We start from the raw sequence: 22063 nt of genomic DNA, 5'->3' as shown, positions 1-22063 counted from the left end.
CATGAACTGGACTATGTGACAGGTGTGCACAGGAGGTCATGTGGGGTTGTTCAAGGCAGTGTACAATAGGTCTCTGAATACAGGTGTATAGGAAGACATGACTGTCTTTCAGCTTTGATTCTACCTTCAATTCCAGGAGTAAAAGTTGAATGAAAAACTGTTCTTTCCTCCCCACTGAGGTCCAGAGCACTTTGATTTCTAGGATTATTTTGACTGCATCTTTTATAAGTAAGAATAAGATTTTCCACCCTGTCTCTCTTTTGTGACAGACTAGTTATATGACCACGGGGCCCCATTTAGGAGTAAGGAATGTCCCTGAGTCATTTTTGCTGCCTTTAGTTGTCAGTCTGTCGATCTAAGCAGTTCCTGAAAGAAACAACTTTTAACATGAAGATTAGGATTCATCTTTGCCTTTTTACTTTTGCAAAGCCGGTTCCCATTATTCTTGATCCTGTTATCATGAACATTTGAATATTAGTGCTCCCGATGTTTAACATAAATTCCATTCCAAGAATACACTTGAAAGTTACTTGTTAACCTGCAGGTTGAGCATAATTGAAAGGCCCAATAATCAAATTGCGAGTCCTATCACAGAAATTCTGCATAGACTTTAAAAAGATGCTTAAAGAAAATGCTCTTGTCTAAAGACATGTGCATGTTTTTACCATAAAATTACATCTTCCACATCTTCCAGATCCGGCACTTGGTAAGTAAGAAGAAAATCTATTTGGACATAAGGATGTAAAGTAGCTGGAGGTGGTAATTTAATCAACCGAGGATATATTTCAATGTTTTCCTGCTCTTCTAGGCATTAGCACTTTAAATTCATTATGTCGGTTTGACAGATATATGCAGCCTTAAGGATCTAAAAATGAAATCCTAGAAGTATAGCCTGCTAGAGGATATATATTGAACTTAAGAGATTAAAATGGTATAACCATTGCAACAGAATGGAACATATCGCTTTTCTCATTTTTTCCCCCACTAAGCATGAGTATTTTGCAGATGTAAAATACAGTCTTGTCTAATTATGAAACCTGGCTCAAGAACCAGAGCTTCCTAAATTTTATACTGATAAAGTGGATATTAGAAAGAAAATGTCGGCTTCACAGACAGTTTGAAGATGGAGAAATCTTCCATTTGGGATTTCTATATCAATAATTTATTAAGGAAAATGACACAAGTAGTTACATGAAGCCTACTGTTAACAGGCAAGCATCATGCATGCTTTTCCTATTTAAGGCAAATAACAAAAGAGCCAAGTTATAAAGCAGGTCTTAACATAACTGGGACGTTCAATCTACTATATCATTATGCCAATTTAGTAACATTAATGATCTGTCGTATTAATTCATCATCCTGGAAAATGGGGAAGAGTTGCCATAATTAACTACATTAAGCCACAATTAAAAAGTCATCCAAGCTGTTGTAAAGATTCTGATGATGATTAGAGCGTTCGTTATATTACAAACCTTTCTGGCCATGTGAGTTTTGTCTATAAGACTTTGTTACAAACAGCCCCTCACTCCAAATTCAGATATGTCAAAGGAGCAGCCACCCACGGAGGCAGTGGCACCGAGTTGACGACTTATCGCCGTTTCCATCGCCAACTGCAGTTAAACACTTTCTTACAGGGAGAATCAGCTTTGAAAGAGGTACAACCTTTTAGCATATCTACTTTAGTTCCTTATGGGGAAGCTAAGACAGGCTGTCTAGTGAAATGCACATATGTCAGGCAGACTATCTACTCCCCTGGGATTAGGGTCACCACTGAAAGTCACATTTCAAACTGCACAAAATGATCATTTTGATGTTTTAAAATGGAGATCCTATAATGTCTAAGCCTAAATCCGAGTTGTCTATCACGATGTCTCTAAGCTCTTAATTCTCTTCCCCACCTATTTGAAATCTCTATTGTGGATGGGAATCTTTAAGTCACAGACAATCTCAGGTGAAAAGATAAACGGGACCATGAAAGAGTGAGATGCAGCAAAGATGACAACTGATTTAACCATCCAGTCCAAAGGACTCCCTTTATCTTCGATGGGAAAACCAGCTGGTGATAAAGGACTGTTTCCTCTTTCCCCCCATCTTCTCTTTACACCCTTGCCATTAATGATCATGTGGTCTTCCTTCCTAAAGCAACGTTTGGTAGGCTGCTATCTCTGTATTAAACACCCCCTAAGTGCATTTATACCCAGGGACTGCCATGGCTATAGTAAGCTGAATGAGTGGGGAAGAGTAGGTGGTAGCTTGCATACACGTGTAATTGAAAGTAATTTCTGACAACTAAAAAAGAAAGCACATCACCAAATTGTTCTGAATAAGGGGCTAGGGATTTATAGTTTCAGATTCATAAAGGACTACTATATGTATTGCTGTGGCTGTATTTCTTGCCTATTAAGCCTCAAGCCCCACTTCAAATCCAAAATTCCACCTGACAATATTGTTCAGCATTTGATCAATAATTTCAGTGAGAAATAACTGTAGTGGGTCCCCCTTAGCAGACTTTTTCCCCCATGTCAAGTGCCTTTCTATCAACATTATGGTATGTGCCTTTTAATTTTTAAAATATATTTTTATTCTCTACAATTTGAAAACTGTTTTTATGTAATTAATGTATGCGCTCTTATTTATACATGCCTTATTTAAAAAGAGAATATATATATATATATATATATATATATATATATATAATTTATTTCAGAGAAGAAGGGAGAGGGAGAGAGAGATAGAAACATCAGAGTTGAGAATCATTGATTGGCTGCCTCCTGCACACCCTCCACTGGGGATGAAGCCCGCAACCTGGGCATGTGTCTTGACCGGGAATTGAACCGTGACCTCCTGGTTTATAGGTTGATGCTCACCCACTGAGCAATGCTGGCTGGGAGGTATGTGTCTTTTAAAAATGCACGTACATGCAACACTGATTTTGGCAGTGTGCCCACTGTGGGAAAAGTCTTGACCGCAGCATCAATGTAAATCGTTGATGATCTTAGCCTTCCTGATTTGAGTGATACTCAATTCCAACCTTGCCCCTCAACAGAACCCAACAACAACTTGTCCTCAGAGAAAAAGCTCTGTTCCATTCTTGTACCCAAGCAGCCAGTCTAAACATCCAGCAAAAAATGAATCATTTCCTTTCATGGATTGCTGGAGGCTTTATGATGGCCAGAAAGAAGCCCCATTCAAAGGGGGGCCTGGTTAGGAAAATAGCAGTTACTCCGTCTGATAGGAAGAGGCTCCCCAGGAGCCTTTCTTCCCATAGACAGCGTCAGGAGGAAGGCAGATCTCTCACATAACCCCTCTGGAAATGTGGACACACCTACCAAACCAAACCCACCTCCAAGCTGCCTCTCCAGCAATTCCCACCAGGAAGCCTGATTGACCCTCCTTAGCAAATGACATGTGGGATAGAGAGATGAAAAGACACAGTTTTGTAGACAAGTTTGCAAAAATCCTAGCATGAACCTGGCCAAGATTTTGGGAAGGAAAGGGTCTTGCCAGGTCTTTATCCGTAGATGTACATGGGCCCATTTCTGTGCTGTGTATTTTGAGGATGTATTTAAGGATTCAAAAGGATGCCAGAATTAGGGTACTTGTTCTGAGGCTCTCAAAATACTTTCCACTCTATATGAGCTGGGATCCTTGTGAAAACCTGCTAAAAGAGTACTTCAGGTAATGGCTGCCATTAGTGTGTACACACACACACACACACACACACACACACACACACACACAGAAATGCATGCATTTTTTTTTACTAATAAATCTTTATTGTTTAGATTATTACAGTTGTTCCTCTCCCCACCCCCATAGTTCCCCTCTACCTGGTTCCCACCCCACCCTCTGCCCTTACCCCCCCCTACTGTCCTCATCCATAGGTGTACGATTTTTGTCCAGTCTCTTCCCACACCCCCACACCCCTTTCCCCCGAGAATTGTCAGTACACTCCCTTTCTATGCCCCTGATCCTATTATATTCACCAATTTATTTGGTTCATCAGACTTTTTATTCACTTGATTTTTAGATTCACTTGTTGATAGATATGTATTTGTTGTCACTTTGTTGTTCATAGTTTTTGTCTTTACCTTTTTCTTCTTCCTCCTCTTCTTAAAGAATACCCTTCAGCATTTCATATAATACTGGTTTGGTGGTGATGAATTCCTTTAGCTTTTTCTTATTTGTGAAGCTCTTTATCTGACCTTCAATTCTAAATGATAGTTTTGATGGGTAGAGTAATCTTGGTTGTAGGTTCTTGCTATTCATCACTTTGAATATTTCTTGCCACTCCCTTCTGGCCTGCATAGTTTCTGTTGAGAAATCAGCTGACAGTCCTATGGGTACTCCCTTGTAGGTAACTAACTGTTTTTCTCTTGTTGCTTTTATTTTCTCTCTTTGTCTTTTGCTCTTGGCATTTTAATTATGATGTGTCTTGGTGTGGTCCTCTTTGGATTCCTTTTGTTTGGGGTTCTCTGCACTTCGTGGACTTGTAAGTCTATTTCTTTCACCAGGTTGGAGAAGTTTTCTGTCATTATTTCTTCCAATAGGTTTTCAGTATCTTGCTCTCTCTCTTCTTCTGGCACCCCCATAATTCAGATGTTGGTATGCTTGAAGTTGTCCCAGAGGCTCCTTACACTATCTTCATATTTTTGGATTCTTTTTTCCTTTTGCTTTTCTGGTTGGGTGTTTTTTGCTTCTTCGTATTTCAGATCTTTGACTTGATTCTTGGGATCCTCTAGTCTCCTATTGGATCTCTGTATACTATTCTTTATTTCAGTCAGTGTATGCTTAATTTCTAGTTGGTCCTTTTTCATATCCTCAAGGGTCTCACTGAATTTATCGGCGGTTTCTAGAAGATTCTTGAAAAACCTTATAACTGTGATTTTGAACTCTATATCCAGTAGTTTGCTTTCCTCCATTTCTTTCATTTGTGACCTGTTTCTTTGTCTCTGCATTTTGGCTGCTTCCCTGTGTTGATTGTGTGGCTTTGTGTGCTAGGTGTCCTATAGGGCCCAGTGGCTCAGCCTCCCCAGTTACCTGAGGTGGACACTCTTGATGTACCCCTTTGTGGACTGTGTGCAGTCTTGTTGTAGTTAAGCCTTGATTGTTGTTGGTATCACTGGGAGGAATTGGCCTCTAGGCCAATTGGCTGTGAGGATCAGTTGTGTCTATGATGGGAGAACTTATGTGCTGGAGACACTCTTATGGGGCAGGACTTGCTTCAGTGGGGCTTTGGCGCTCACTGAGTCTGCCCCCTGATTGTGTCTCTTATGGATCTGAAGAGTGGTAGTCTGGATGGTCTCTCTCTGACCATCTGGGTACATTGGCTCTTGGATCTCCAAGGAGAGAGGCCACCCAGCAGGAGCTACAGAGAGATGTGCAGATTCCTTCTCTTTGTTTGGGGTTTGGAGGTGCCCAGATGAGGTCCAGCTGTGAAGCAATGTAAGCTGCTGTCAAGCCTTGGGTCTTCTTTTGGAGGCTCTGGGGCTCTTTGACCCAGCTGCAGTACATTCGGTTTCAGATTGCAAAGGGCCAGGCCATTCATATGCAAAAGCCTCTGCGCACAAATTCGATGTGGCGGGAATCACCAGGGTGGAGCAAACAGCTATGGCTGACCATCAGCCCTTCCTGGAAGAGGTCCTGTGTCTCTGTGTCCCGCGGCACTGTGCAGGAACAATGATTGCTGCAAGCACCTCTGAGAGAAAGCCGCCCTCGAGTTCCACCTGATGCCAGACAGTCCAGTTTCTCCCTGTATGAGTCTGGGTCCCCAGAGTCCTGCCAGAACTAGAGTTCAGAGCGTTGGGAGCTTGTGTCTCCCTCCCTATTGAAAAAGACAACAGCATACTCAGTTGTCAGCCCTTTCTGCGCACACACCTCCGTACCTCTGCACTTCACTTCTGCACCTCCGCTCCTCCTCCGAGTCTCAGTGTGCTTTTCTCTTCTCTTCTAGTTGTAGAATTTCCACTCAGCCAGCCTTCCCATGGTTCTAGATGATACCTGTTTTGTCTTTTAGTTGTAGTTTTGAAGTGGTTGTATGAGGCAGCAAGTTCAAGTGTTTACCTATGCCGCCATCTTGGTTTCTCTCAACGCATGCATTATGAACTACATAATCAGACTTTACTCATAGCCTTTAAAATCAATCATTTTTATTTGAAGCTTTTGATAATTGATTTTTGATCAGTGCATCAGAAAATGAGTTCCCCCCAAAGAGGCTGAGGTCCTAAGTTCCAGTACCTGTGAATGTCACACCTTATTTGGAAATAGTATCTTTGCAGATGATAAAGTTAAGGTGAGGTCATTAGGATGGACCTTATTCCAATACCACGGTGTTCTTAGAGAAGGGGGAAATTTGGACTGAGACAGAGGGAAGAGGATATGAGGACACAGGGAGAATTCCATGTGAAGACAGAAGATTGGCACAATGCATGTACATGCCCAGAAAAGCCCATCTCCAAAAGCTAGGGGAGAGGCATGCAACAGATTCTCCCCCATGCCTCAGAGGAAACCAAAGATGCCAACACCTGATCCCAGACTTTCAGCCTCTAGGACTGTGAGACAATACATTCCTGTTGTTTAAGGCTCCCAATGTGTGGTACTCTGTCACAGTAGCATTAGGAAACTAATACAAGTCCCAAAGGGAATATGAAATGCAGATTTCCTTTTGTGGGTTACTGCATGTGGTTTTTGGTTTTTTCTTTTACTGAAGGCAGTTTTGAGGTCAGAGGTCTTAAATGTATTTGGAGAAAGGCACCATTGGTAATCTTAAATGGAAATAAGGTTTTCAACCCTTAGTTTGTAAGTACTCAAACTCTCTTTTTCAGATATCTTTTTAAATTTCCTATGTTATTTCTAAATATAATTTAATAAATATCCCAACAATTTGTTTTTGCACTTGATTCTTAACCCTCAATGAATGAGTTATTTGGTGAATTTAATAAGGCTGTATTTGACCTTTTGTTTGAAAATACTCTGTGCAGCACATAGTAGGAGCTTTATCAATATTTAGATGAATTAACAGAAGAGGCACATATGTGCATATAAACAAGCCAAGAGCCTTTGTAGCATTATTTAATGGTATATTAACAAAAAGCTACCAGCTAAGTGTTAATGAATTTGGAATATATGGTCAACAAAATTTTTGACACTTGTACTCGGGTTTTTGAGGTGTGTAGTGGGGATATGTGTACAATGATTGATTAAAAAAAATTTTTTTATTGTCTTAAGTTTTACATATGTCTCCTTTTTCCCCAATTTACACCTCCCTGCCCCCGCAACCATTCCCACCCCGGGCAAGCCCCCACCGCCCAGTGTCTGTGTCCATTGGTTATGCTAATATGCGTGCAACAAGTCCTTTGGTTGCTCTCTAACCCCCACCGCCCCACCTCCCCTGCCATTAGTCTCTGGATCTATTTTTGTTCATTACAATGATATGACTTTTAACACCAAGTCGAAAATTGTAAAATAGAATCTAGTGTCTTTACTTGACTCCAAGGTCTGCAAAGGCTAAATTATATGTTCTACTCAGAGAGCTTTATGTGAGAATACCTATTGGGGCTGAAATGTACAACTTTTAATAGGTGAGAGCTGAGTCACACTCCTCTGCAGGACCTCAGCCTGCAGGACAATATGTTTCTCCAAACAACAGGCGTCTTTCAGGCCCCTGCACATACCGTGATGGACTCGGCCAATTCAGGATGAAACAGCCAAGTGGAAAGCAGAGATTGAACATATACATGCTTTATCCACTAAAGCTATTCTTTAAGCTTGTCTTTCAAGAAAATAAGCACATCTTTCTGGAGTTTGCAGTTCATATGCTGGCTGAGAATGTTTCTCAAATTTTTATATTAATTGAAAACTTATCATATTAAATTGAAACTAACCTCTGACTGGTATGCTGTAAAACTTTGCTTTAGGAAAAATCAAAGGTATGAGAGAATGATACCTACAAATCATGAAGAAATCTTGGGCTTCTGGCTGTCCAATCTCAACTCACCCATGCCCCCTTCCATTACCTCAGGACAGCCACCTCACCTTCTCCACAGTGGCCACACCCTCTCACCTGCTTTGGGCTCAGGTGCCCACCAGGGATTGCTGGATAAAATGCAGGATGCCTAGTTAAATTCAAATTTCAGAGAAACAACAGAACTCATATGTGCAGAAACCACATAAGTAGTTGCCAGAGGCAATAGGTGGGGGTTGGGAGAAATGGATGAAGTTGGTCAAAGGCTATAGGCTTCCAGTTATAAAATAAATAACTCCTGGGGATGTACTGTACAGCATGGTGGCTATAGTTCATAATACTCTATTGCATATTTAAAAGTTGCTAAGTGATTAGATCCTAAGAGGAGAAAAAATTTTTAAATATGTCCAGTGATGGTTGTGAACCAGACTTGGTGTGGTGATCATTTTGCAATTCTACAAATATCGAATCTTTATGTTGTACATATGAAACTAATATAATGTTATATGCCAAGTATATCTCAATTAAAAATTTTTAAGAGAAACAACAAATACATTTTTAGTGGGAGTATGTTCCAAATGTTGTAAACTTATACTAAAAAGTTATTCGTTGTTTATCTGCCACTCCTCCCCGACCTTATTTGTCACCTGGCTGCCTCAGGTTCAGTCTGCAGGTGACTTAAATGTCACTTCCTCAAAGATGCCTCCTGAAGGCCCAATCTAAAGTAGGCTACTATTATTCTCCTTCAGACCGCCCCATCTCATCCACATTAACTTGTAACTATATTTTTATGTTTATTTGATTCAAGGCTATCTTCCCCATGAAGGCAAGGGACATGTCTCTTTTGGTTGCTGTTATAATACCCAGTGTCTGGCACTTATTAGACACTCAATAAATATTAGTTTATTGAATGGATGAATGGGGAATGGAAAGTCTTTCTCTTTTTAAAATTAAAAAAAATGTATATTTTTTATAATTTGTAAAGTGAAAGTATATTTTTATTTGGTAGAATAGCTGATTATTTAAGCAAGTTTACCAAGAAAATGAGATTCCTTAGGAAGTTAATGAAATGTTCACAGAATAGTTGGGAGTAGTATTAAAGTATTTGAGATCATGTAATATGTAGTTACATGTTATAAAGTAGATGGTCAAAGAATTATATCTCAACCATAGCTTACTGTAATTCAAATATGCTTTTGCTGATAGAGCTGCTGTTTTTTTCTAAGGTGGAATTCTGAATAGAAAGGTTATTAGCTCCAAGTTAGTTCTTAAAATGGTCAAATTAAAACAATTGGCATTCCTAGCTATTAACTCAGCTGGACATTTAAACCCATCTAGTACATAGTAAAATATCTTCTAACACACAGAAATTTTAGAAAAGAAAATAGTTGTAATATTTCATGGAGGATGTTAGTTCTCAAGAGCTGTAAAGAACTAAGTGACCAAAATGGATTATACTTTTAGAAAAAAAAAATATATATATATAATGACTTTATATATACCAAAGATTTTTCCATACTACTTACAGCTCTGACAAGATGAATATTTTCTAATTGAGAATCTAATATCAAATTCTGACTGACTGATGTGTGGGGGTTTTCTCCTATTTAATGATCCATTACTAAATGTGGGATCACAGCTGTCACTCTAAGAACAATTTCAGCACAGACAGGTTAGGGTTGGATCAACTCAGATGAAATGAAGAGAATGGTTGGACCAACAGTTTAGATGGGATATAGGCATGAGTTTAATTTACTGGCGGATGGTTCAATTTCACTTCTTTTTAGCTTGGTAGCCATGTGACTAGAGTTATAAATTGGATATCATTCAACAGTTGCAATTGTACATATTTTCCTTTTTTTAATAATGCCCAAACCAACTGTCAGATAAATTTAAACCTCTTATTTTTACAGGATAATAGCCTCATCATTGATTCTACCCTGTTTTATAGGTTCTTTTTTGTTAAAATCACAAGCTCATACAGTAAAAGATAGGAATATATGTATTTAAAATTTTCAAACACACTCACTTAAACTTTTTCATTTTAACTGTCAGGCTCTATCCAATGTAACACTTTAATGAAATATAAGTAAGAAAAATTGTGAACATATGTCATATAGTAATTGTTGGCTATTTATTATTTTCTGTAGAATGTATATAAAATAAAAGATAATATTTGGCATGAAGTACACTAACACGTGCTATTAAAGATCAGATTTGTTTTACCATAATCTGAGGTTCATAGAGAGTGGGCAAAAGTAGATCTACAGTTATAAGTACACGAAACAAAGTTTATTCTTGTAACATTATTTTTTTAAATATATTTTATTGATTTTTTTACAGAGAGGAAGGGAGAGGGAGAGAGAGTCAGAAACATCGATGAGAGAGAAACATCGATCAGCTGCCTCCTGCACACCCCCCACCGGGGATGTGCCCACAACCAAGGTACATGCCCTTGACCGGAATCGAACCTGGGACCCCTGAGTCCGCAGGCTGACTCTATCCACCGAGCCAAACTGGTCAGGGCTCTTGTAACATTATTTATTAACTAGAGGCCCAATGCACGAAATTCGTGCAAGAGTAGGCCTTTGTGGCCCAGGCTGCCTTGCTGCCCCGGCTGCCTCATGGCCCCACCCCTCACCCACTGGTCATTCCGGAAGGTTGTTCTGCCATCCAGTCTAATTAGCATATTAACTCTTTATTATATAGGATTATTGTATTATTTTCCTTGTCAACAACTACAAACCTACTTTCTAACATATGCAAAATTCTAAATCTGTACTTTTATTTTCTATTATTATGCTTCCGTGGCACAAATGCATTTTCCCCCAATATTCATCCAAAATGCAACACAGTAAAATATGGTGGTGGTGCAGTTTTTATTCACTGAGGATCTGTTTCAAAATTCCAAGACGAACTTGAAAAAATTGCATCCACTTGTTGAGCCAAAGCTGTCTCATTTGCTTGTATATTGCTTTGTTTCAATGTTGGGGAGATAATTGTGGAGTCTCCAGAGTCTGTTAACAGGAAAAAAGAGGTCTGTGGATAGGAAAAATTCAACCACAAATAAAGGCAGAAAAATATTCAAGACTACATGATATTTTTCACATTTTTTAAGCAAGCAGTTTGGCTATTTTATAAAATAACCTCAAAGCCAATGATCATACTTGTTAGGTGTGATGGTCTTCCCAGCCTGGACACATCAATCAGTGGCCTGGTACCACAGGAGCATTGAGAAGGCCAGCATGACTATTCTGGGTCGGCATCTTTGTCAGGACAGTAAGCTGCATTTGGTGCAAGATTCCATGAGTCTTTCTTTCCAAGTTGCAAAAGATAAATGGAAGTCTTCTTTCAGCAGTTGCCACAACCTGAAGGATATCCTATAAGCTTTGCTTTGTAACTTTTAACATCCATTTGCTTTTTTTGTTGTTGTTAATCCTCACATGAGGATATTTTTCCCATTGATTTTTTTTTTTTTTTTTTTTTTTTTTTTTTTTTTTTTTTTTAGAATGGAAGGGAGAGAGAGAAACATGGATGTGAGAGAGACACATCCATTGGTTGCCTCTCACACAAGCCTGGATTGGGGCTGCGGACCCTGCAATCCAGGTATCTGCTCTTGACTGGGAATGGAACCTGCAACCCTTTGGTCTGGGAGGCCAATGCTCTAACCATGAGCCACACCAGCCAGGGCTCTATTTACTTTTTTGGTTATTAAGTCCAAGGGTCAAATTAGGTAAAATACTTAGTAGAGTTTGTTCAAGGAAGTTAAATAGCAATTTGACGTGTGGGTGTGTGTGTGTGTGTTTCAAATGAAGTTCTTATGTGTACCAGGTTACATTTAGCAGACAAGCAAGTACTTTTACTTGTAAAACATTCTTTAACCTCATGAAGAGGAGGCATTGTTTTTCTTTGCAAATTAGCAAATAAGTTTAATGTGACTGGTGATGTTGTTTTTGCTGAAACTAAATGGCTATTTGCAACACAAACATGTGCTCACTGCTCTTTTTTAATATAATTTTTGATTAGCAATACATTCACATGGTTCAAAAATAAGCAGTATAACAGAGTATAGAGTGAACAGTCTTGTTTCTGTCTCCTTGCACAGCATTCCCAACCCTTCATCCATACCTCCTTTGTTTTATTCCAGAATTTTAAAGATGTTCTTTACATTTGAATCATAACACATCAGTACCACTAAAAACATACATAGGTGAAAAGAAATCAAATTGTGATTAAAAAGTAGTGGTTGAGCACAAGCCAGTTTGGCTCAGTGGATAGAGCAGTTGGCCTGCAGACTGAAGGGTCCCAGGTTAGATTCTGGTCAAGGGCACATGCCCAGGTTGTGGGCTTGATCCCCATTAGGGGGTGTGTAGGAGGCAGCCAATCAATGATTTTCTCTCATCATTGATGTTTCTATCTCTCCCTCTCCCTTCCTCTCTGAAATCAATACAAATATATATATTTTTTAAAGTAGCGGTTGAATCTTTGAATTTCTTGACTCAGTTCACTTGACTAGTTCTAGTCTTTTGATTCCTAAGTTAGGATTCTTTGTTAAAATATTTAAAATTATATGTGTGTCTATATGAACTTTTATCATTTTTAGGGGGAAGTTAAATGAACAGTTGGGGTTCTTTTTAGAAAGTTTTGAAGTGGGATTTTTCTCACTAGGTGGCGCTCGTGTGCTTGGAGGTCTTGGAGGGAGTTGCCCGCTTTTTGCAGAAGCACAGTTCGCCAATTAGCACAAAGTTGCCATGGAGACCTGCAAGGTCACTAGGAGGGAAAGACCTCCATATTTTCTCTTCTCTAAAAAAAACAATTGTTCTACTCATAATTCTCTCCTGCGCTATATATGGCCTTCCAAGTGAAGTGAACTTGTAGTTTCCTCTTTAGACTGGGCACTATGTTAGGTTTGTACCCAGGGAAGAAAAGGTCATGGTAACTGTTACTTTGACCTGGGAGGGAGGGGGTAAGGAACAGGGAGCCCTGGGAAAATTCAACTGAATTTATTATAGAAAAGTACCCATTAACATATAGGGATCCGGAAGATGTTCTCCCAATTTCTCTGAGGACCTTAATGTCCATTCAACAACAGAGCTTTTAAACATGCTTTGTCAGTATTATCTTCCTTAGACATTGACATGACCTCTCTAATATAAAGGGGCCAAGGTGCTTTATCCTGTCTGATTCTCACCCCCACTTCCCCATGAAACAAATAGAACAATACAAATGTGCATAACATATTAATCTGGGTGTTTGCATTTACCACTCAACCTTGTCAGAAAGGCAAGAAGAGCAGCAGGCAATAGGGGAAGAGAAAAAATGTAACCAAGATGGAGCAAAGTTAGAATTCACTTTTTATTCAATATGTTTGATTCTGCAAGAATTAATTTTTTATGAGCTAATTCACCAGCCATTTTTTGCACACCTACTATGTACCAGGCACTATGCTATTTGCCCTAGATGCAAAGGTGGATTAGACTACATCTGTGTTTCAAAGCTGATGAGAAAATGAACTCTCATCTAGAATTCTCTGTCTTAATCAAGTTTCCACCATCCTCATGGGAATTACTCTGACTCAGCTCCACATCTTTTTATACACAACTCTCTTCCACATAAAAATCTCTCTCAAATTTACCTCTTTTAGGACACCATTTACCTCGGATTACTCTATTGGATTCTGGATGTGTAATCTGTAAATGTTTACATGTTGCATTAACCTGGGGACAACTTCAAGTCATGTGCATGTTGGTTCACTTCCCTGAATGATTTTGAGCTCTGAGAACAATGTCTCCTGGATCTTTTGTACACAAATTGTGACTTCGGGTCTCATTGACTGAAATACTATTTTTAATGTTTTATTGGGGGCAACAAAGAAAAGCCTATTGCCCTAGCTGGTTTGGCTCAGTGGATAGAGTGTTGGCCTATGGACTGAAGGATCCTGGGTTCGATTCCAGTCAAGGGCACTTGCCCATGTTGCTGGCTCGATACCCAGTAGAGGGTGTGCAGGAAGCAGCCGATCAATGATTCTCACTCTTCATTGATGTTTCTATCTCTCTCTCTCCTTCTCCCTTCCTCTCTGAAATAATATATATATACACTGAGTGGCCAGATTATTATGATCTCTGAACGCATAATAATTTGGCCACTCAGTGTGTGTGTGTGTGTGTGTGTGTGTGTGTGTGTGTGTGTGTGTGTGTATTAGAGGCCTGGTGCATGAAATTTGTGCATGGGGGGGTCCCCTCAGCCCAGCCTGCACCCTCTCCAATTCGGGACCCCTCAGGGGATGTCCAACTGCCAGTTTAGGCCCAATATCGGGAATCGGGCCTAAATCGGCAATTGGACATCCCTCTCACAATCCGGGACTGCTGGCTCCTAACTGCTCACCTGCCTGCCTGCCTGATCACCCCTAACTGCCCCTGCCCCCCCTGCTTGCCTGATCACCCCCAACTGCACCCCCCCGCCAGCCTGGTTGCCCTACACAGCCTGCTGTTTGGTCGTTTGGTTGTCCCTCACTAACCCCCCTGCCTGCCTGGTCACCCCATGCAGCCTGCTGTTCAGTTGTTTCTGTGATGGCGTCCTGGACAATTTGCATATTCCTCTGTTTTTATATATATATATATATATATATATATATATATATATATATATATATATATAGAGCCTATTGCAGAAGACACTTTGGGAAACAGGGTACAAGCAGTTCAATGGGCATCAGCTAATTTGGAAGGGAGACTCCTTCAAGTGTCAGCTGTCCAGTAGGGACACAGGTAACATGGGAAAGCCTCTGGATGCCTCTGGGTCATGCCAACTATTGTAATGATTGCACCCGTCACCTCCAGAAATAATGTTAATGCACAAGTCGTATTCTCCAGTAAATATTTTTTAAAGAAAAAGAAAAGAGGAAAAAAAGAAAGAAATCCCAACATCCTCAACTATCTGGTATAGTTTATCTTATGAAGATTTTTTTTTTCATGGTTCTTCCCCCAAAGTGGAAAGAAAATGGGGGGAGACAGGAAGAAGGCATTCTCTATTCGTGACCATAAGGAAGATTTTCATTCCTGTGATGATGGCATGTGAGATTATCGAGTGCCTGACCTGGGGACTCCACAGTGACAAGGAGGAGTACTTACTTTCTGCAGGGATGCAGTGAGTTGAGGTGAAGTATAAGAGTGAAAGGCCCTGGAGATGCAATGCCCTCCTGGCTAGCGTAGAGCAGGGAGGACACTACCACTTCAGGACAAGGTACCTACGTTCTAATTGGAACTAAAATGCAAAAGAGAGTCGGGAGAACCACCTGATGCTTCTCCATGCCCTGTGAACTGTGCCTTACTCCTATGTGAGTCTAACATAAATGCAAAGAAGGGCAGAGCTGCACATTTCCAAACACTTAGATGGAAATTACTGTATTATTCTGTGTGTAAGATGCCCGATGTATAAGAAGCCCCCTACTTTTTCAACCCAAAATTAAGAAATAAATATTTTAAACATAAAACAGAACACATTTTTATTTAGTAATTACTGCTGGTAATGTTTACGTACCAGTACTATGATATTATGCAGCATATCACTTTATTTAGCCTCTGTTGCATCACTGCTCTCTTCTTCATCACTATTAGCTCCAGACATATCAATTTCTTCAACTTCTATTGTATCACTGCTGTCTTCTGGGTCACTGTCTATATATGTGAGATCATCCTCATAAACTCGTGGCATTTTCTTTTTTTTTTTTTTAAATATATTTTATTGATTTTTTACAGAGAGGAAGAGAGAGGGATAGAGAGTTAGAAACATCGATGAGAGAGGAACATCGATCAGCTGCCTCCTGCACGCCCCCTACTGGGGATGTGCCCGCAACCCAGGTACATGCCCTTGACCGGAATCAAACCTGGGATCCTTCAGTCCACAGGCTGACGCTCTATCCACTGAGCCAAACCGGTTAGGGCACGTGGCATTTTCTGAGTGAACTTTGTTCGTGTTCTCATGGCCTTCTCTCCTCATGAAATTGAAGCACCATTTTGCCTTTCCTGTAAAATCAACAATGTTCATTTCACTTGCAAACATTCTTGCCTGACATTGAATAAGCTTGGTTGACACACATAAGCCACTCTGGTGCTGCTCCATAATCCAAGTCTTAAGCCTCTGCTCCAAGTTTGTCCATTTTGCTCATTTTCCTCTTAAGGCCTTCTTCCTTTTTGGCATCTTCAGGAGTTGTTCTTCCTGTTTTCTCCACTGTCTGATCATACACTCAGTGGGAGGAGTCCAAATAGTCTCTCTGCAGCTCTATTTCCATGCTCTTTTGCATAGTTAATTACATTCAGTTTGAATTTTGCAGAGTAAGACAATCGCTTACCGTATTTATCTTCTTATTTTTTTTTACATCTTTATGGGCTCAGAAAGCTCAGGTCCCTGTTGGGTCTGCTCACTCTCCACCTTCATCTCCAATTATGGAATCAGCTGATGTCAGTAACAATAAGGCTCATGATTGGAGGAAATCTATTTAACAAGGTATGGCAGCTACGAACCTGTGCAGCTCTTTCCTCAGCTGGGCTGACTTCCGTGTATAAGACGCCCTTCAATTTTCAGTCTAACGATTTTAGGAAAAAAAAAAAAAGCGTCTTATACACGGAAAAATACAGTATAATTAGGCGATAACACAGTTGTGACTGCTTTCCCTTCAGCCTCTTCACCATTCCATAGCTGTGCACAAAGAGTTCCTCCATTGTATCCCTTAGTCCTTAGGGATGGAGAATAGTAGTTTTTCCCTACAAATGATTTTCCCCAGCATTTCTTTAACTTTATCTTTTTAGGATGGTTGACTTTGAGCACCCAGTCACACCAAATAAATCTCCTTTATAATCTGGCATGCCAATCACACATATGAGTTGTTCCAAATAAAAAAAATACCACAATGGACACACTGCAGCAGTTATTTCAAATGGCCATCAAACTGCAAATATCTTATCACCAAATCATATCATAATTGGTATTTATTGGGGAGGGCAGGCAGCGAGCAGTGATGATTATAATGAGAGAAAGATGTATCTGGAACAATTTTTTATCTTAAGACACATATAGTTGAAGTAGAAAACATAAGCACTTCAAAACTAAATGCAAAGAAGGGCAGAACTACTAGTAAGTAATGTTAGGATATGATGTGGGACATTTAATGTTCTAGGAGCTCTGAGGAGGAACAATTGTCCTGGGAAGAAGGCTCACAAGAGGCAGAAGATGTTGACATGGGTCTCAAAGAATGAACACAACTCTTAGTGAGAGGCTGGAAAAAAAAAACAAAAAACATTTCTGGTGGAGGAATGGTGTGATTTGACTGGTTTGAGTGGAGTCTACAAAAACTGTGGGGAAGGTGCGGGCAATTACCAGAAATGTGGATTGAAGCCAGATAGTAGAAGGAAACTAAGGCACTTGGATTTTATCCTGGTGGTAATGAAGAGATAATGAAGATTTTTAATTAAGGGTTTGGCATGATTACATGGTGCTTTAGGGAGATTACTGTGGCAGCAGTGAATTGGAGAGGGAGAAAGAAGTAAGCGATTAGTTAGGAGGCTATTATAATCCACCAGGCTGGAAGCAGCAGGGGGTCTGGGAGCAATGGGAATTGAAAGGAAGGGTGGAGTGTGAGAGATAATGCAAGGGAACACCCAGCAAGCCTTGGGGACTCAAGGAAATTTGGGACAAAGAAAAGAAAGGTGTTAGTAAGCATTGGTACCACAGATGGTGATAGGAACCACTTGGAAGCAAAAAGGAAGATTGGAGCATTGATTAGAGTAATCACAAGGCATCCAAGTCCAAATGTCCAGAAAGGTGGTGATGGGAAGCTGAGGCTCTGGAGGGCAGTCAGGCTAGGGAACTGGACTTCTGTCTTTTACTAGTATAAGTCAACCTGGATTCTTTCTCCAGAAAGAACTGAAGTTCAATGACTAAGCAATTATGATAGAATGTGCATAATTTGGGGATGTGTCCCTACGTATCAATAGGAAGGAAGAATCCAGGTCATTCTTTGAATATTTTAAACTTCTAGACAAGTACTTTTTAAATCAATCACCCAAATATTTTAAATGAATATTTTTTTAAACCTAAATTTCCCAGATAATATTCCCAAATGTTCAAATTTCTTCCTTCAGGGAGGCTCAGGCTTAGCGTCTAATAGAGTTCAATTACAGAGTAATTTCCATGTTGAATGTGGTGGTGATTGTGCTATCTACATGGAGCTCTGTAACTGCTGTGTGACTTCAGATGAATGGTACAAGGGCCCTCATAATCCTTGTAGGCCCTTTGCCTAATTCTCTCATGCAAATTAGAGGGAAGAGAGGCTTCCAGATTTCATTTATCAGGGAAGTGCATCCTTCTAGCAAAAAGAATCAGCAAGAAGAGTCACACGTGTCCTGTAATGTGTGCCGCTTAACTGGTGGCACATGGCCACTTGGAATTCCACCAGACCAAATGCCAACTGGCCCTTCAGAAAGTAGAACATTATAGATCAAAATGTGGCCATGGTAGAAATAAAACAGCTTTGTACTTCACATTCAGCAGCGTGGACTCGGCTGCCAGAATCAATCCTCCCCACAGGATGCAGATCTAGTGGTCATTGTCTGAGACTTGCAATGAAATTCAAGGGACCAAACACATCACTGAAATCAGCCATTATTTGAAAATCAAGGGGGAACATTTTTAAACCTGAAAACCAAGTACTTTTTAACCATTGGCTTCCAAGTCTAGCAGAACGATTCCTCTTAATTCACAGACGTACTTGAGTAGTGCTTGCCCTCGCATGAGACTTACAATGGGGAATTTGGAGGCTCTGTTGTCATGTGTGAATTTAGAAGCTCCACAGTGTGTTGTGTTTTTTTGTTGTTGTTTGTTTTGTTTTTTTTAATATATTTTATTGATTTTTTTACAGAAAGGAAGGGAGAGGAATAGAGAGTTAGAAACATCGATGAGAGAGGAACATCGATCAGCTGCCTCCTGCACACCTCCTACTGGGGATGTGCCCGCAAACAAGGTACATGCCCTTGACCGGAATCGAACCTGGGACCCTTCAGTCTGCAGGCCGGCGCTCTATCCACTGAGCCAAACTGGCTAGGGCTCCACAGTGTTTATAATGCAGGGGAATCTCAAGAGCAGGATCCCTTGCTGTCAGGAGAGTTACAACCACCATGGCTGGTTATCATCTGGCCACAAAGAACTTAAAATCTACCCAAGAAGCATCTGAATTTAGCAAACACTTAACATTTTCAATCCTATGCATGAAATTATAGCAATGAACAAAGAATCCCACCTAGGAATTCTGCTTTATTTATGGTCAAACTTTTCAGTTGGTAAATAATAGATAATATTAAGTAATCAAGAAGTTACCCAGACAGAGTGGATCAGGTTAGGGAGGAACTCTGTCCTCCTCCAGGCCTCATAAGATAAGTTATCAGTAGAGCCTTTTCTCTGAATACAAGGTGATGGCATTAGATGACTTTTAAGGGCACTCCCAACTCTGTGATACAATGTCTTTTGATTAAGATGAATGTACTTGCACACTGTGCTCTGTTCCATTGGTCTCTATGCAACTGAAACACTGCCTGCCTTTGACCTCCTGGTAACGGCCTCTGCCCTTGATTTTGGAAATGTCTGCTAGATGCTCCAAGCCTCCAAAAAGAGGGGGAAACACATGTGCGCACACACATTTATTTTAAATATTAACTGAGTTGATCCCCACTTTTCTGATGTACTTAGGATTTAACTTTTTCATATAAAAAATAACTTTTACTTCCTGGTGTTAAAGTGAATACACCCTTTTGCTTGGTAAAAATAATTCCAAAGCAACACATAAGAGGACATTATGTAAAGAAATTTAATCTTGGCTAATTCAAGATAACCAAGGTCGATAGTTTGGTCTTAGTTCTCCTTCAGCAAAGAAAGACAAAGGTCAAAAATAATCTTTTTTCAGCTGTTCTCAGTTGAAAATAAATTCTGAATTTCTCTTTTATTAATATGTTGCCCTTTATTATGTGTCAGAAGTAGAAAGGGTAGAGGGCTGGAATGTGATCTTGATATATGACTTTACTGCTCTTTCTACTAACTGCTGAATTATTATCATTTCACAGAAATTATATCTGAAAGGGAGAAATGTGTTTTTAAATCGCATGATTCCAACTGAATAACCTTTGCTAAAGGGATTAGTAATTTCTCCAAGTGATGAGCTTGAAAATACTTGATTCCAGGAATCTATATAACCCTTTCATTCTTCCTCTTCTATTGTTACCCACTGAACAGAAAACACAAGGAGAATGTCTACAACACATGGAAAGCATTCTACTTTATAGATATCAAGAAAAAGAAGAAGAAAAAACCCACATAACCAGCAAGTTACTCTGGGGGAAAACAGTGGAGGGTGGGGTGGGATGAAAATACTGTTAAATATTTAAATTAACAAAAGTTAACTCCCTAGTGGTGCCTCTATACATTAATTGTATGAGAGTGTCACTCAATGGGCAAATTTAACCTCAGGAAGTGACTTAGACACTGGGAAGAATAGGCCACAATAAGTCATCAAATTCAGCAAAAACAAATTACCTCAGACCCAGGAACCCGGAGACCACTTTCTAAAAGCATATGCTGCGAGAAAGGGAAGAAAATTACTTTCTCAGGAATGATGGTATCAGGGAGCAGGCACTGGCTTCCCAGCCCAGCTACACTTACCTTGTGAGGGGACCTAATAAATACCAAATTGACAGCCTCTAGGTACACCCTACTTGCTCCTAAAGGTGGACTTTCATTTGCTTGGTTTTGATTTTGAATAAAGACGTAGGTGACTTTCTTGTCTGCTCAGAATCTCTGGAAGGTTTTAGGAGCAGGATTGTCAAAGTCAGCTGCAGACTTGACTTGCAGATAGTTGACAGGTTCCAATAGGACATGAGTGGATTTCAAATGGTTCTGGAAATCCATTTATATTTGACCTTCTAGTATTTAAGAATAGACTCCCCCCCCCCCCCCCCCCCCCCCCCGCTAGGTTGTTGTATCTCCTCATGTTCCAGAAAGGGTCTCTTTTGGATCCAAGACAGAAGAACTTTCTGGTCTTTCTCTTGCCCTTTTGGTCTTTAATTATAACCAGGTCTGTTCCTATTGGGTGGGAGAAAGCAGAACGTTATAGTGGTTAAGATGATGGTCTCTGAAGACTGACTGTCTGGCTTCAAACCCTGACTCTACCATTTATGGCTCTACTTTGTTCTAGGTTCTTAACTTTCCGTGCTTCGGTTCTGCCATCTGTAAAACAGGGATTCACTCATTCACTTTGACAAATGTTTATTGAGTACTCTAGGCAAAGAGATGAAAAAGAGAGTCTCTATTCTCATGGAGTTTTCATTATGTAGGGAAAAAGGCAATAAAATAAATTAAGATGTATCAGATAGTAATAAATGCAATGAAGAGAATTAAAATAGGTTTATGTGGTAGAGTGACAAGATGGCTTTTGAGCCCTAGCTGGTTTGGCTCAGTGGATAGAGCACTGGCCTGTGGACTGAAAGGTCCCAGGTTCGATTCCAGTCAAGGGCACATGCCCAGGTTTCGAGCTCGATCCCCAGTGTGGAGAGTGCAGGAGGCAGCTGATGAATGATTCTCTCTCATCATTGGTGTCGCCATCTCTCTCTCCCTCTCCCATCCTCTCTGAAATAAATAAAAAATATATATATTTTTAAAAAAGGTCACAGGCTCTGAATACTGACTGTGGGTCCTGAAGTCTCTTGGGGGTTGTCTTTAAGAAATATAACACAGAATTAATACAAAATTATTTGTACAAATAAATGTCTACTTAGAATGATAAATCATAAAATAAATGATCAAGTTAAAATGTCTGACAAATCCCATACACAACAAAATACAGAAAAAAAATTTATTAACTAACAGCAAGGTGCACCTCTATAATATTTTTTCCTTTTTATTTGTCTAGGTAACCTTCTTTGTATGACAATGATTTTTATCTATCATACACATATATATACATAGGTCAACCTCCTCACTTACCCTCTGGAGCCTATAAATATATATTTTATACATTGCTGGACTGCAGTCACCAGTGGGGGTTTTTCTTCTTTTATT

This window comes from Plecotus auritus (assembly GCF_963455305.1).
Source record: "Plecotus auritus genome assembly, chromosome: 3".
Taxonomy (NCBI): Eukaryota; Metazoa; Chordata; class Mammalia; order Chiroptera; family Vespertilionidae; genus Plecotus; species Plecotus auritus.
This window is presented reverse-complemented; position numbering follows the sequence as displayed.